Consider the following 15,344-nt stretch of genomic DNA (forward strand, 5'->3'; position numbering starts at 1 on the left):
AATCTGTACGTATAACTGGATCTGGCATCTCCACAAGTTGAATGTTTAGTTTGGATGCCCTTTGTGTCATCTTCAAAGGCAGAGATGTCCGCTGTTCATCTCGCATTGCGTCACGTCTCTCTGGCCAAGGTGAGGTGACCAGATACTCCCATTGTCATATCAGCCAAAAATGCCATTGACGTCCCCTCAGCACCAGCATGCCCCGGGCACGGGCTGCATGTGTGTTCTAGGATATTTTTTCTGTGATTAGAACTTCTAACTGTGGCGAGCTTTGTCCATAAAGTGATACAAAGATGGCAGCTTCAGTATGTCTAAGGCTGGAGAGCCCAACTGGACTGCTGCTGAAGCTCAGCAAAGCTGGAGACTTAAGCAAGTAGAACTATTTCAGAAATGATTTGAAAACAGGTGCTACCCAACCACAGCAGGAGAGCGATCTGCTGTTGTATGCACAATATGATTTTATTACTGTGAATAATCTAATAAAAATATACCTTATGCAGCCTTCTCCTGGAAGTAGGCATATTTAAGAGTGGAATAGCTTGTAGGCTTTGTGTAACTTGAAGAATGCATATACGACGAATGCTTGTAGTTTGGATTTTCCACTTTGAATTTAAATGTGAGTAATCATTAGATTAAAGATGTTATGAATGTGAAAATACAAAAGATTTTATTAAACTCAATGTATAAAGAATGTAAGTGTGAGCTGGGGTGCTGGCCCACACTATGAGCCACCTAATAAAAATCATGTTGAAATGGAAGATAATGCATAGAAGTTGAAAGCAACTAGTTGCATGCCATTTTGCACTTCTTGTCTGATAATCATGTCTGTCATGTCATTGTGTATAAATTAGATATTCCTGTGACAAGGGGTCGTGTTTATGTCTGTACACTACCAGTGCACAACTGTGGTGCGGTATAGCTGATAATATGTATTAGGCTTTTTTTAAATGTTGACTTGAGTAATTAAGAGTGAATACAAGAACTTATTTTCATGACAACTTTCAGTGTCAGAGCAGTCTAAGTTTTTTTGAGCTTTGAAAGCAACAGAATGGAAGTAGCAGAATCTCTCATTAATTTTATTAGCTGTACATTCTCTACCAGACACACACACAAAAAAAGGGCAGTTGAGATAATTAAATACTGGCCTGACAACTGGAGTGTATCTATAACCCTAGATTATAAAAATATGTGTATCTTAATGGTTTTGGCTTGAACTCTGACTAGTCATTTAAATAATCTTAAATATTGTTTAAATAGTTTAATAGTCCTGGAAGCCTAGTAACATTCATGTTTTTTCTTTAGTCTGAGATTCAGAGATAGCGTCTGAGTCTTGTATAGAAATAGAGTCTTACAGTTTTATAGCTTGTTGGACTGCACTTTAATTTGGTGATGGTGTTACAGAGATCTCTTACAAAGATGCCAGAGGAGCTGCCTTGCTATTCCCCAGGAGTCACCGTACACCATGCAAGCAAAAAGATAAACCCCACGATAATGTATATCTAAATTTTCCAAGTATGCATTTGCAATGTAATTAATCTGTTACTTTTTCTTAAGCTAAAGTAAATAATATACCTTCTCAAAACAGTGTGGAAAGATTTGATATATCTGGTTGTCCAGCAGCTCAGGAAGAGGTGATTGTTCAGAAAATGGACTGCAGCAGAAAATCAAAACCGAATGTAGATTTATATATATGATTAAATAAGACTATAAGGGATAGCACAGTCGGTAAGCTTAAGCCGTTGTACTTATTCTGTTGGTAATTTCTGGTTCATTGAACATGCTGAGGTGCCCTCGTAAGTGATACTAGGAACATACTGGCAACATGCGCAGTCCTGGTAGCCCGGTATTGCAGGAGAGCGACTGTACAACTTGGAGAGACGTAATGAGAATGGATAGCACTACAGTATCCACAGGCCAACAGCAGCTCTTCGCTATAAAAAGCTGAATTTGTAATGTTTCTTCATGGTCCTGAATGGCTAATGGTATCGGGAGAGGGGAGCAATCCTGCCTTTGACCCCATGCAATCTCGGTTGGCTTGGGCAAACAGTAACGTTTTGTTCTTGAGAGGCAGCCACATCAAATCTAATCTCCTTGCTCAACAGGTCTTTCCTTTGGTACGATTTAATATTAAATGTTACTACCTTATCCTTGTTAGAAAGGAAGTTTAAATACCCGTTTTGCAGTATGTATAGTGAGCTAATTAGTGCTATTTCCAACCAGTTACCTGTTACTGCAGGTAATGGCTGCGCATATGTATTTGAAATTACCTGTCACACCTGGTCCCTCATCTTTGGACTGAACAACAGAACAAGGTGTTTTATTTATGGTGATGCAAGAGAGAGAAAAAGCTGAAGTTTGATTTTTTATTTTTTTTTTGTCGGTCCCTTGTTGGGATTTTTTGACCCGGAAAGCCAAGTAGAAGTGATTTAATTGACAGTAAATATTGAGATCTTTAGTGCCATTTTTACACTAATAAATTTAAGAGTAGGATTGTATGCTTAAGTTGCAGAGAGATGTTCAGGTCTGTGACGTAGGCATGCATATTCCTACTGTTTGACCAGGCTGGGGTAAGGGAAGACCAGGAAAGGAAGAATTGATTTTTTTTTGTTGGGTTCTTTTTAGGTTTTCTTACATGTTTTAAAGTTTAAAGAAATTTGCTATGCAAGAAAATAAATCAAATTTCATAGCTTAATTTGTAGAAAGTGTCAAGTTTTTTAAACAGGTATATTTTAATTTTTTAATGTCAAGTTTCATTTTCATTGCTTGGAAAACAGCATATACTTCAGAATAAAAATGTCAGCGTAAAAGATTCACCATGAAACAAAATGCTCTCATGGTATCTTTCCTTCACACTGTAATTAAAATTATTCTCGGTGCTATATGATGCAACCTTTGCTGTTATTTCCTGTAACAATGTGAGGAGCTGTTATCTTCATGCATGGAAATTATCTTCTTCGTTCCGCTGAGGAAGATCGTGTTTGTACGATTCTACAGATATAAAGAAAACGTTAAAGGCTTAATTGGAGAAAATAAATCACTTTTAAATCGCATAAATGGCCAGAGGTGTATTTTACAAGGAGCAAGACTGCGTGAAGGCTTTACCTTCTCAAGTTTAGCATCGTGTTAGCGGTCCTGTGTCCTAAAACCCCCTGCTGTCCCAGCGCTTTCCAAGCCGGCGCCGCCCGCGGGCCGGGCTCCGGGGCTCCCTTCTCGCCTCCGCCGCGTCCTGCCGCCCTCGCCCAGAGGGGCCGGGGACGTGGGGGAACGGGGCCGCAGCCGCCGCCAGACCCGGAGCGACGGCACGGCCGCAGGGCGGTGCCGCCGAGCTGAGGCACCGTGAGGCGGTGAGAGGGGCTGGGCCCCTCCGGGGGCGGGGGGCGCCGGGCCGGTCGTGGGGGGGCTCGGTGAGGTGATCAGAAAATGGCGGCGGGAGCGTGTGAGAGCGGCGGTGGCGCCGGGCCTCGGGAGCAAGGATACGCGGGGCAAGATGGCGGCGCCGGACTGCAAGGGGGCAGCCGGGCCGCGGCGGGGCACCGCAGGCTGCGGTTTATGTCACAGCCGCCTCCTTTTTTTTTTTTTGTTAGGGAGTGGGGTGGGGGGTGTGTGAGTCCATGAATTAATTAATTAAAATTAATTTGCAGCAGTACCGAGCGCAGCAAGTGGAGCTGCAGCTTTGCCGTGCATTGAACCTGAGACTGATGTGATGCCCGTTATTCTGAGGAAAAAATTACATGTATCAGGTCACTTGCATCACAGGTGGCATTATAGAAATTCTGTGGCCCTGCAGCCCCCAGCCCGGTGCTGCTCGTGCTACAACCAGCTCTGGGGAAGGTTGTAATTGTGGAGAGCTTGGCACAGTAACAACAGGCACCACAGGGAAACTCGGCCACCAGCAGCAATTTTACCTTTGGAGCAAGCTTCAAAGAGAGTGGCATGAAGGGGGCTCTGGAATAGCATGAAGAGTCACGCTACAGATCCTTTCACAGAGAGGGCAGAAATAAGGTTGCACAGGCCACTGTGGTTTGGGTATTTCCTAACGTGGCATCACAGTGGCTTCGCAGTAAAGGGCTGGTAGTGCAGAGCTGGGGCTGTAATTGCCAAGTGTTCAAACAAAAGAAAGGGGAAACTGAAGGGACAAGGAGCAGCTTTCATTACGTGTTACATTAGTGACATGGACACGCGTTATCTCATGGGGAAGAGCCACGGGATCCATCACGTGCTAGAATGTGCCCGTGGTGAGGACGTGTGTGTCTGTGCGATAAGCCCACGTCACCAGCGTTTCCAGGTGCTGGAGAGCAGCAGCGGAGCTGAGGCACGCACCCTGCTCCAGCCTCTGATGGTGACAGACCTCCTCCCCTGTCTCTGGATCCACATCCTTTTCCCCTGGCCAGTCTCAGTCCTCATCCCACCCATTTGTCACCTGCCTCCCTCATCCATTCTGCGATCTGCTGCCCCCAGCACCCAGAGCCCTTCTGTGGCTCCCAGGCTGTGTCACACATTAAGGCCCACAATCTCTTAACCATTTTTCTAAATGACTGCTCTGTCCCCAGCCTCCTTGTCCTGCATTCACTACAGCCGTTGCTGAATCCACATTTTCTCTTTTGCCTTTGAGTACGATAGGCTAAGCAGGGAGGTTCACTGACAGCGCTGGAGGACAGGCTTTCTGCTTTCAGGTCCAGCTATACAGCACTGCAGGTAGCGATAAGGTGCTAAAACCCATTTCTTCTCTTAATGTGCCCCTTACACAAAAAAAACCCTTGGGAAATGCCAGTTCAGTTTCATCAGATCCCAACTGTGCAGCTTCAACCTTCACATTTTCAAGGTGTTTGGGAAGATTCTTCATACAAGTTACAAAAGCTACCACCTCAAACACCACTCTGAAGTCCTCCCTACCAACTAATTTTCAATTCCCTGCTTCAAATTTTAAGACTGTCAGAGACCTGCCGCAATTTCTTATTAAGTGACCAAACTATCACAGAAGAGATCTTCCACAGTTACTCAACTGTGGCCAGATAGCATGGTGTTTGAAGTTTGACAAGGTTCTTAGCAATTGGAAACATGGGCTTATTAAAGGAAATATCAGGCACCCTAGTGGTGATAGCAGCCTTCCTGTGTCAGGTGGGAGTGAAGGAAGAAACATTTCCTTGCGGAGTCTGCGACTTACGGTTGAGTTATCCTAGAACAGAAAGTATCGTGCACATTCAGCTCCCAAATTTGTGCTAATAGTCTCCTTGTGGCTCTACACTTTCTAGTCTGGGGGAAATCCGTGTATGCACAGAGCATATGAGTGGAGGGGAAGGAAGAGCAGTATGAGCCTTCACTAAAGAGCACAAGAAGAGAAATTGCTTAGCAGCAGTAGGTAACAACCACATACTTTGCACGGTGAACGAAGAACAGAATTACACAGCAATACGGGAATTGTCTGTGCCTTTCTCTGTTCTTCTCCATGTGGTGGGAGCTTCCTTTTCCCGAGTCAGGCTCACCACGGGGTCTGAGCGTTCCCAGGCTGCATCTGGCTGTGGTGGTTCACTAATACATCAGTTTGGAAGAGATGCCTGGTCTGCACAGTGAAGGGATAAACTGATTATCCTATTTTCTATAATTCTGTCACAGAGAGCAAAAGCTCATGTGACTGGTTTAACTTGAGAGTAAATACAAGGCAATGTGGTTGAAGGAGATGGAAAATGGAGAAGGGACTCTGAATCAGCTGATTTGTATGTAAAGGCTTTTTCTGCTTGCTCTCTTTCTAAAAATGTTTTTTTCTGGTTTAGAGAAATAAGATAGAACTGATACCCTGGCAAGAAGTGCACAAAATCTGACAGATGAATAAATCATACTCTCCAGAGCTGTAAGCTTGAAAAGAACATTGCAGAGATAATGCATTTTCCTGGCTTGAGAGAAGCCCTGTCCATTAGAAATATACCCCTCTGAAGATTGATCTGAACTTTTGAGCTTTCAATTGTATAATTGCTCTGTGAGATTTGAAATATTTTGAATTATTTAATTTCCCACTCACCGAAATTGAATAACATTGCAGTTGGTGATTTAAAATGTTGTTGAATTAATTATGATATTTTGTTAAACTCCCTCTTGTCTTTCCTGTCAGTTCATTTCAAAGGCTTCAGCTAATGCAGAAAGCATATCACCCCAATCAGAGGAGAGATGAGTCAGAGATTTGTCAGCTTGAATAGCCTTAGACCTACTTATGCCTACTAACCACCGTGATGCAAGCCTGAAGTGATGTTACTTGCATATTAAAGAGCAAGATTCAGAAAGCTGAAGTTTCCTTGCTAAGCTCTGTTCTTCTGACCCTCTCTGCTACAGACTTGCACTCCAGCTGCCCAATGCACACATGCTCCAAGCAGAACGTGTGCCTCCAGCCCTGACCCCTTTCAGCAGGACCCACCACGTGAGCTCAAGCACAGCATTTTTTGGTCAAAGCTAGTTTAAATATACTGCCTGTGGTTGGAGGCATCAAATGTCTGTGATCTGCCTCATCTCCAAACTACAAACCAAACATGCTACCCATAGTAAAAGAAGAAAAGCCTGCAGCCATGACTTGGAGAATATATGATGGGAAAGAATATTACAACCTTGCTGATGATAGGCCTGTCAGAGCCTTTTAGGATGCAGCACGTTGGTCTGTAACATTTCAAATTTCAGCTGAAGGCAACTTTCTCCCTTGTCTGTATCCTATAGCTTGGTTTTGTGTCATCCTTCCGCCTTTATTTTTCTCTGACAGAATTTATAGCAAGCTATTTATGGGACTAGAATAACTGTCAGCTTAGAGAAAGAACATGGTTCCTCCTGTATGCAACGCGGGTTAGAGGGCTGTTAGAAGGTTGCTGTCCCAAAATGAGTAGCAGTATACCTGTATATGAAAGGCAAAAAGATTTGTTTCTTACTCCGTTTCTTCCCATCCCCTATTCTTGTCATGAATAGTCTAAGTTTAATTTCAGGATTCTGTATTCACTTTCTGTTTTAGGTATGCCGTGTTGTACACTAACACCATCAATACAGTAAACATGCTCTTTCTTACTTGGACTTCCTGTGCCTAATGTTATAGTTGATGACTATTTTTAGATGATGAGAGAGTTATTGCCGTCATATAAATCCCCTTGAGATGCTGGTTTTCATTTAGAAGGGCGAGTGCATCTGTTTTGTTACTGCACTCATCTGCACTGTACTGCATTGGAGCGAAATTCATTTCAGATAAGAGGTTCTTGCATATTTTTATATATCCTTTTATACATTAACTTGAAACACCTTTTGATGAGAGAGCAAATCAATGGGCTAAACAGCAATTATGTCCCACAAATCACCTATCCTTGATAGAATAAGGCATATTTACAGTTTTTTCACTTGTGTTCGGTAGCAACCACTTAACGATAGAACAGAATGCTGGCGTTATGAGGTAAAATTCAAAGATAAACCTTTATCTAGACAGGACTTCAAGAGCACAACGCAAAAGTTGTAAACAAAAAGAAAAGTGAATTTCTATTTTGGGCTTAGAAAAAAAGGCGCAAAGGCTGGAACTGAGAACAATTACAAACCTCTGCTGAAAAAATCAGTGCATGCTCATCACCTTGATGCTCGTGTGCAGATAAAAAAAAAATCTCAGCTCAACAGCAGGTGCCCACATGAGGGGGAAAAGCAATCTTCCCCTAGGATTCAGTCCTCAGACTAACCACCACCTGCTGTTTTTTGACAGAGGAGTTATCCCTGGAACACTGCATTTGCATTGTGTCTGCTAACGTCAAGGCTTAGCACAGGACAAAAACATCATGAATTTAGCAGAAGTACCAATTCAGATAAGTACAGGCTCAGCTGTTGCTAAATTGGCAATTATAACTAGATAGTCTCTGCTCCCCCGCCATCATCATTGTCGGCACTGGAAGTTTTGTCTCAGTTCAGTGAGTATTCTATTTTGTAAGCTCTCATTTGTCTTCTGTTTGACAGCTTACAGTGATTTTGTTTAGCTGTACTGATGAACTGCTGTCAATGGAAAAAGCTCCAACCACCAGAGGCCAACGAGAAGGATTAGCCAAAATCTACAATTCCTACACAGTTGGAAAATGGGGAGATTAACTATAAAAGGACTGAACCAGAATATGAGATCAGAACATCTTCTCAAATACTGCATGTGTCCAGGATTGCAAATCCACACCCAACTATTCTTTATCTCTGACGTTTAAAAGCAACTTTTCAGCGCAACTGTAACTACTGGCAGGAACAGCAGAAGCAGGACAAAGAAAGCAAGGTGCTGGCAAGTCCTAGCATTTTACCTGCTGGGAGCCTAGGTCTGCTTTCAAGTAATGCAGGATTTTAGAATTCCAGCATCTGCTCTAGGCTTACTTTGCAACCACAGCTGCAGTAAAGAGGGATGATCTTGTTCTAGACATGATATGAAATCTGTATCTCTTTTCTGCCGAGCAGTTGGTACAGTTCCAGAATCCTGCCATAATGCTTTTGTTGTAGACTCTGAGGCTGACCTGGCCTCTGTAAAGCTGCTGCGCTGCAGTCCGTCTGCACTTTGATGTCAGAGCCTTATAATGCACCACTAAAGATAGAGGAGCTTTAAATAAAAATATTGTACCAGCTGGGAAAAAAAAAGTACATGAAGCTTGTTTGATAGAGCAGATGAGTCTCAAGCCCATCCTTACTTGAAGCAAAGAACAGCTAACTCTGCTATCTGCATTTATGCTGTGCTTTCACCATACAGTGATGGCAGAGGGCACTCTGTGCCCTTAAAGCCTTTGACTCTACAGCATGACTCACAACCTTTCCTGTGTCATGGGAGAACTGAACTTGGCTTTCCCCCCAGAGGAAGAGAGGGGTACTATTCTGTCAGCCTGGCTCCAGTACAAGGTAATTACTTTAAGGGTCATCCCGAAGCTCTGTATTTGCCCAGGGCCCCAGGAACAGACCCCTAGTACAGGCATGAAATAAGCTGGCACCATCTCAGGTATGCAGATCCCTTTTTTATATGCATCATTAAATAAAAGTAGGGGAAAGAAGGTCTCAGCCCAGCTCTGAGCTTTCTCCCAGCAATCCTTACACCTACCCTGCTGCTTGAGCTGAGAGCAGGTTACACCTGCTGCCTGGATGAGCTGTTAGCAAAGGGGTGGTCAGGCCCCAGGACCAGGGCATCTGCTGTGGACTGCAGCTGCTTCCTGTGCAGGCAACCGAGCCTGAAGGCGGGAGCATCAGGGTGCTGCCCAAAAGAATCCCACTGGCATCCTGCAATCATGTGGAAAGTAGGAATGGGCAAGGTGCAGTACGATTTGAAGTATCAGGTGCCATATCCATGGCTTATTCTGTCACAAGTCGCTCTATGTGCATCTGCTCATCCAGCAAACACCATACCTGAGCTGTGTAACTGGACCTTGAACCAGCTGAAATTTAATGCGCAGGAACATCCAGCTGTGACAAACTTGTCAAATAGGCTTGATAAACCCCACTCCTCCATTGGGCTTGACAGTTTATGTTGTCAAGTGGTTGCTTTGTTTCTATAGATGGGAAAGGGAGTTTGTAGGACTTCTGGGACTGAAAAAAGTCAGACTGTGCAGATAAAAGTGACCCTGCAGGCACTGCCTGTAGCATCCCTCACACATCATAGAATCATTAAGGTTGGAAAAGACCTCTAGGATCATCAAGCCCAACCATCAACCCAACACTACCATATCTCCTAAACCATGCACTGAAGTGCCACATCTACACATCTTTCGAATACCTCCAGGGATGGCGACTCCACCACTTCTCTAGGCAGCCTGTTCCAGTGCCTGACCACTCTTTCAGTAAAGAAATGTTTCCTAATATCCAATCTAAACCTCCCCTGGTGCAGCTTGAAGCCATTTCCTCTTGTCCTGTCACTAGTGACCTGGGAGAAGGGACCAACCCCCACCTCACTACAACCTCCTTTCAGGTAGTTGCAGAGAGCGATAAGGTCTCCCCTCAGCCTCCTCCAGGCTAAACACCCCCAGCTCCCTCAGCTGCTCCTCATCAGACCTGCTCTCCAGACCCTTCCTCAGCTCCACTGCCCTTCTCTGGACACGCTCCAGCACCTCAATGTCCTTTTAGTGGTGAGGAGCCCAAAACTGAACACAATATTCAAGGTGTGGCCTCACCAGTGCCAAGTACAGGGGCACGATCACTGCCCTGTTCCTGCTGGCCACACTATTGCTGACACAAGCCAGGATGCTGGTGGCCTCCTTGGCCACCTGGGCACTGCTGGCTCATGCCCAGCCGGCTGTCAGCCAGCACCCCCAGGGTCTTCTCCGCCAGGCACTTTCCAGCCCCTCTGCCCCAAGCCTGGAGTGTTGCCTGGGGTTGGTGTGACCCAAGTGCAGGACTCAGCACTTGGCCTTGTTAAACCTCATACAGTTGGCCTCAGCCCATCGATCCAGACTGTCCAGGTCCCTCTGCAGAGCCTTCCTGCCCTTGAGCAGATCAACACTCCCGCCCAATTTGGTGTCATCTGCAAACTTACTGAGGGTGCACTCGATCCCTTCATCCAGATCATTGATAAAGATATTAAATGAGACTGGCCCCAACACTGAGTGCTGGGGAACCCCACTCATGACCGGCTGCCAACTGGATTTAGCTCCGTTCACCACAACTCTCTGGGCTCGGCCATCCGGTTTTTTACCCAGCAAAGAGTACACCTGCCCAAGCCATGAGCCGCCAGCTTCTCTAGGAGGATCCTGTGGGAGACAGTATCAAAGGCTTTGCTAAAGCCCAGGTAGACACATCCACAGCCTTTCCCTCATCCACTAGGCAGGTCACCTGGTCATAGAAGGAGATCAGGTTGGTCAGGCAGGACCTGCCTTTCATGAAGCCATGCTGGCTGGGCCTGATCCCCTGGTTGTCCTGCACATGACTGGTGAGCACACTCCGGATGAACCTCTCCATAATCTTCCTTCGTACCGAGGTCAGGCTGACAGGCCTGTAGTTCCCTGGATCCTCCTCCTGGCCCTTCTTGTAGTTGGGTGTCACACTGGCAAGCCTCCAGTCATCTGGGACCTCCCTGTTAACCAGGACTGCTGATAAATGATGGAGGGTGGCTTGGCGAGCTCCTCTGCCAGCTCCCTCAGTACTCTTGGGTGGATCCTATCTGGCCCCATAGACTTGGGAGTGTCCAGGTGACTCAGCAGGTCATAAACTGCTTCCTCCTGGATTATGGGGGGGTTTGTTCTGCTCTCTGACCCTGCCTTCCAGCTCGGGGGACTGAATACCCTGGGAATAACTGGTCTGACTGTTAAAGACTGAGACAAAGAAGGCATTTAGTACCTCAGCCTTTTCCTCATCCTCAGTTGCAGTGTTCCCCTCTCCATCCAATACAGGATGGAGACTCTTTTTGATCCTCTTTTTGTTGTTGATATATTTGTAAAAATATTTTTTGTTTTCCCTTAGAGCAGTGGCCAGGTTGAGTTCTAGCTGGGCTTTTGCTTGCCTAATTTTCTCCTTGCAAGATCTAACGAGGTCTCTGTACTCGTCTTACCTGGCCCTTCTTCCAAAAGCAGGGAAAAAAGGAGAGTCTACTAAGTGTCAGCAGAAGCTCCCTGTTCAGCCAGGCCAGTCGTCTTCCCCACCGTTTCGTCTTGCGGCACTTGGGGACAGCCTGGCTCCTGCGCCGGCAAGACTTCCTTCTTGAAGAAAGCCCAGCCTTTCTGGTCTCCTTTGCCCTCAGGACTTCCTCCCAAAGGACTCTCCCAGCCAGTGCCCTGGACAGGCTGAAGTCTGCCCTCTGGAAGTCCATGGCACTGGCTCTGCTGACCCCTCTTCTTCCTTTGCCAAGAATCAAGAACTCAATCATATAATGGCCACTAAGCCCAAGACGGCCTCTGACCACCACATCTCCCACTAGTCCTTCTCCGATTGTGAACAGGAGGTCGAGTGAGGCACCTCCCCTGGCATGTTCACTTACCAGCTGTCTGAGGAAGTAATCTTCCACACACTCCAGGAACCTCCTAGACTGTTGCTTCTCTGCTGCACTGTATTTCTAGCAGACATCTAGTTAATTGAAGCCCCCCACTAGAACAAGGGCAACTGATTGTGATACTTCTTCCAGCTGCTTGTAGAACAGTTCATCTACCTCTTCATCCTGGTTTGGTGGTGTATAACAGACCGGCAGCAGGATATCTGCCTTGTTGGCCTTCCCCCTTATCCTTGCCCATAAACACTTGACCTTATCAAAGTTGCGAAGCTCTTCACAATCAAAGCACTCCCTAACATACAGAGCCACCCCACCACCTCCCCTTCCTTGTCTATCTCTTTGGAAGAGCTTATAGCCATCCACTGCAGCACTCCAGTGTAAGAGTCATCCCACCATATCTCTGTGATGGCAACTAAGTCATAGCTATCCCACTGTACAATGGCTTCCAGCTCCTGTTTGTTGCCCATGCTGCACACATTGGCATAGATGCACTTGAGCTGGGATATCGGCTTCACCCCCAACCCTGGCACACCACCCCTAGGCTCCTCTCCAGTGGGCCTGGCTACATCCCCCTCCCCCTTCAAACCTAGTTTAAAGCCCTCTCAACGAGCCCCACCAACTCATTTTTAAGAATCCTTTTCCCCCTTTGAGTTAGGTAAACTCCATCTGCGACCAGCAGGCCCGGTGCCAGGTAAACCTCCCCATGATCAGTCACTAGCTGATTTCGTTTCATCAAGCAGTTCTTCATATCTTCTAGGTTTTCAGCATGTGCTGCTACTTCCAGCCAGGCGAGACCTCTGCATGAGATGAGCAGTGTCTGAAGGGCAGGATGGCCAATACAGTATGCTGCCACTCCAGTACCTCCTTTTTGGTTTGGTATCAGCATTGAGCAAAAAGAGAGATTTTGGTTTGTGTATGGCAGGGTGGTATAAACTGATCACACATTTCCTTCGTTAATGCTAATATACTGTAAAGGACAAAAATGAAGTATATGCCCTACTCAAGACGTAGCACCAAGTTCACCTGTTAATAGTACTAGAATTCAACTTCATTGTACCCTCTCTCCATCCTTCCACTTTCTTACCTATGGGACAGGGAATATTTAAGTCATATTACTGTATTTTGATGGCAATACCATTCAGTTCCTCTGCAAGTCCATTAGTAAAGAAAGAAACTTGACTTGCAAAAACGGGTTGTTAGAAAAAGAAAGATATTTTGAGGCCATCTAATTACATCTCAAAAATGGAATAATAAGGAAAGAATCTGCTTTGGGAACACAGGAAATGTTAGGATGCAAAAATACACCACTCGCTTTTGGAGTCTGCTTGCCACGTGCCATATAATTATGGTGTATATTTGATTTATCCTAATTACATTTCAGTATATTTATTTGCTTTCTGACTGGAGCAGAACTGCCACACAGTGAATTCAGTGTGCTTACACCTTTTGCACCTTTCCTGTGGTGTGCACTATCACAAGCCTGGTTCCTTCTAAAAACAGAATAGAACCAAAACAAAACTAAAAACTACTGTACAAGCTGCACATGGTGGCCGATGTATTAATACTGTTTCTCTTGGTCATGTTCATATGTATATATGCAGATATGGTTTAACACCAACCCAGTGGCTGCTACTCATAAGAATATATTAGGTGCAAGCAAAGGATTACATGGCTTCCCAGATGATGTTTACACAGCTGCCAAAAGGGATAAATTCAAGTCTTATGCAATGCTTTTTAAAACACTTTGTTAATTTGCACCTGAGGAACATCCAGATGTAACTAATTACCCTGTAATGAGGCTCCTAAAGCTGACCATCTAACAGGCTTTTCAAGGGGTCCAGCTTATTATACAGAATTATTTGGTTTTATTTTCTTTAAACTTATCATACATGGATGCCGTAAATAGTTACATTCCTCAGTGATGAGACACTCTAAGTGAGGCTTATGGGATTTAATTAATGTGGTAACAAGGACAAAAAGGATGCACTCTGCTTGGCAATTGCAGGTTTGAAAATAACTTGTATAACATCTGAATGCCAGCTGCAATAAATAAGGACTTTGGCCACCACTTTGTCAGTAAGACTCTAGTAAAGTTAGTTAATACATGTATCTCACACAGTTTTGGGAGATGTCTGCACTATTGTTTCCCATGCTAACAACCACCTATAATTACACTATCTACAACTGCAGCTTTCCACGCAGGGGTTTTTCCCTCTCTCGGTTCTCAGCTAAGAAGGCTGAGGCACAGCAAGCTCAGTGCTGCAAGCCACATGGTACTGACCTTTGCAGAGGACGCACTTGAGATTCATGCTTGGTCAAGAAAGGCCCCAGGATGCTCAGATTTTTGAGGAGACAAGACGACCCCTGACACCTGGGGCAATTTCCATGGTGTGTTGCTGGAATAGTCTCTAAAATGTCTCCGCAGATTGCACTAGTAAAGCTGTTTTATGTTTTTCTTGGTCCTAATCTACAGGTTACAAGAAAATATTTCTGTGGGCTGCTAATGACTCTACTCTTAAGTGTTATATAAAGGGATTCCAATACATAGTATATGTGATTTAGCTCAGCACGAACAAAAACGCTTTGAGCAGGAGCTGCCGTGAGCAATGTTATGGACTGTCTGCGATCACCTACTCCACCTCTATCTAAAATAGCTTAAGACCTGAAGGCTCAGGAAATACACATATATTCTCTGTCATTTGGCATACAAGTAGCTATATACAAGTGTTATAAATGTATTTTAAAAATAAATCTACATAATGAGGCTTACCACCTATTAGCCAGAAGAGCTTTCACTTTTGAGCCCTGTTAGAAAGGAAAATAGAACAACTCTGTTCATAAAGACTCTAGAGCTGGACAAGGAAATGGAAGCTCCTGTACTTTTAAAATCACTTGTGAATTTTCTACTCGGGTTAGTTTGCATTTTCATCCCTCTTTGAAATGAGATGGGAGAAGCCTAGTTACTGGCAGGGTGGTATGCGACTGAAACGCACAGCACAATTCTGTGTCTGCAACAGGAGACCATGCTTGGTAATGTGGGAAGGTCAGCTGCATTGCGTGGTATTTAATTTATGCTAAGTGGAAAGCACTTTCATTTTTCTAATACTAGAAATTTAACAACACTCTGGGGTAGAGAACCCTGCAGTTCAAAGATACCCTTGCTTTTTCAAAAGAAATCACTGACAGAACAAAAAGCCACTGCTTTGCATTTAAAATATACCAAAGAATTTAAGAAAAAAACTGCAGCCTTTGTTTAATGCAGTTCAGACCAAATTATCCTTATAGGTTAGCAACAATTTTCTATGCCCCTCTCAGTAGTTGAAAGAATTGCTATTGTGTTGGTTATGAGAAATCCCTCTAGCCATTGATAGCTTGGTACCAAGGGAATTTGGTCCAAGTCTCAGATTCA

Source organism: Phalacrocorax carbo, chromosome 12, assembly GCF_963921805.1.
Source record: "Phalacrocorax carbo chromosome 12, bPhaCar2.1, whole genome shotgun sequence".
In the NCBI taxonomy this organism is placed as follows: domain Eukaryota; kingdom Metazoa; phylum Chordata; class Aves; order Suliformes; family Phalacrocoracidae; genus Phalacrocorax; species Phalacrocorax carbo.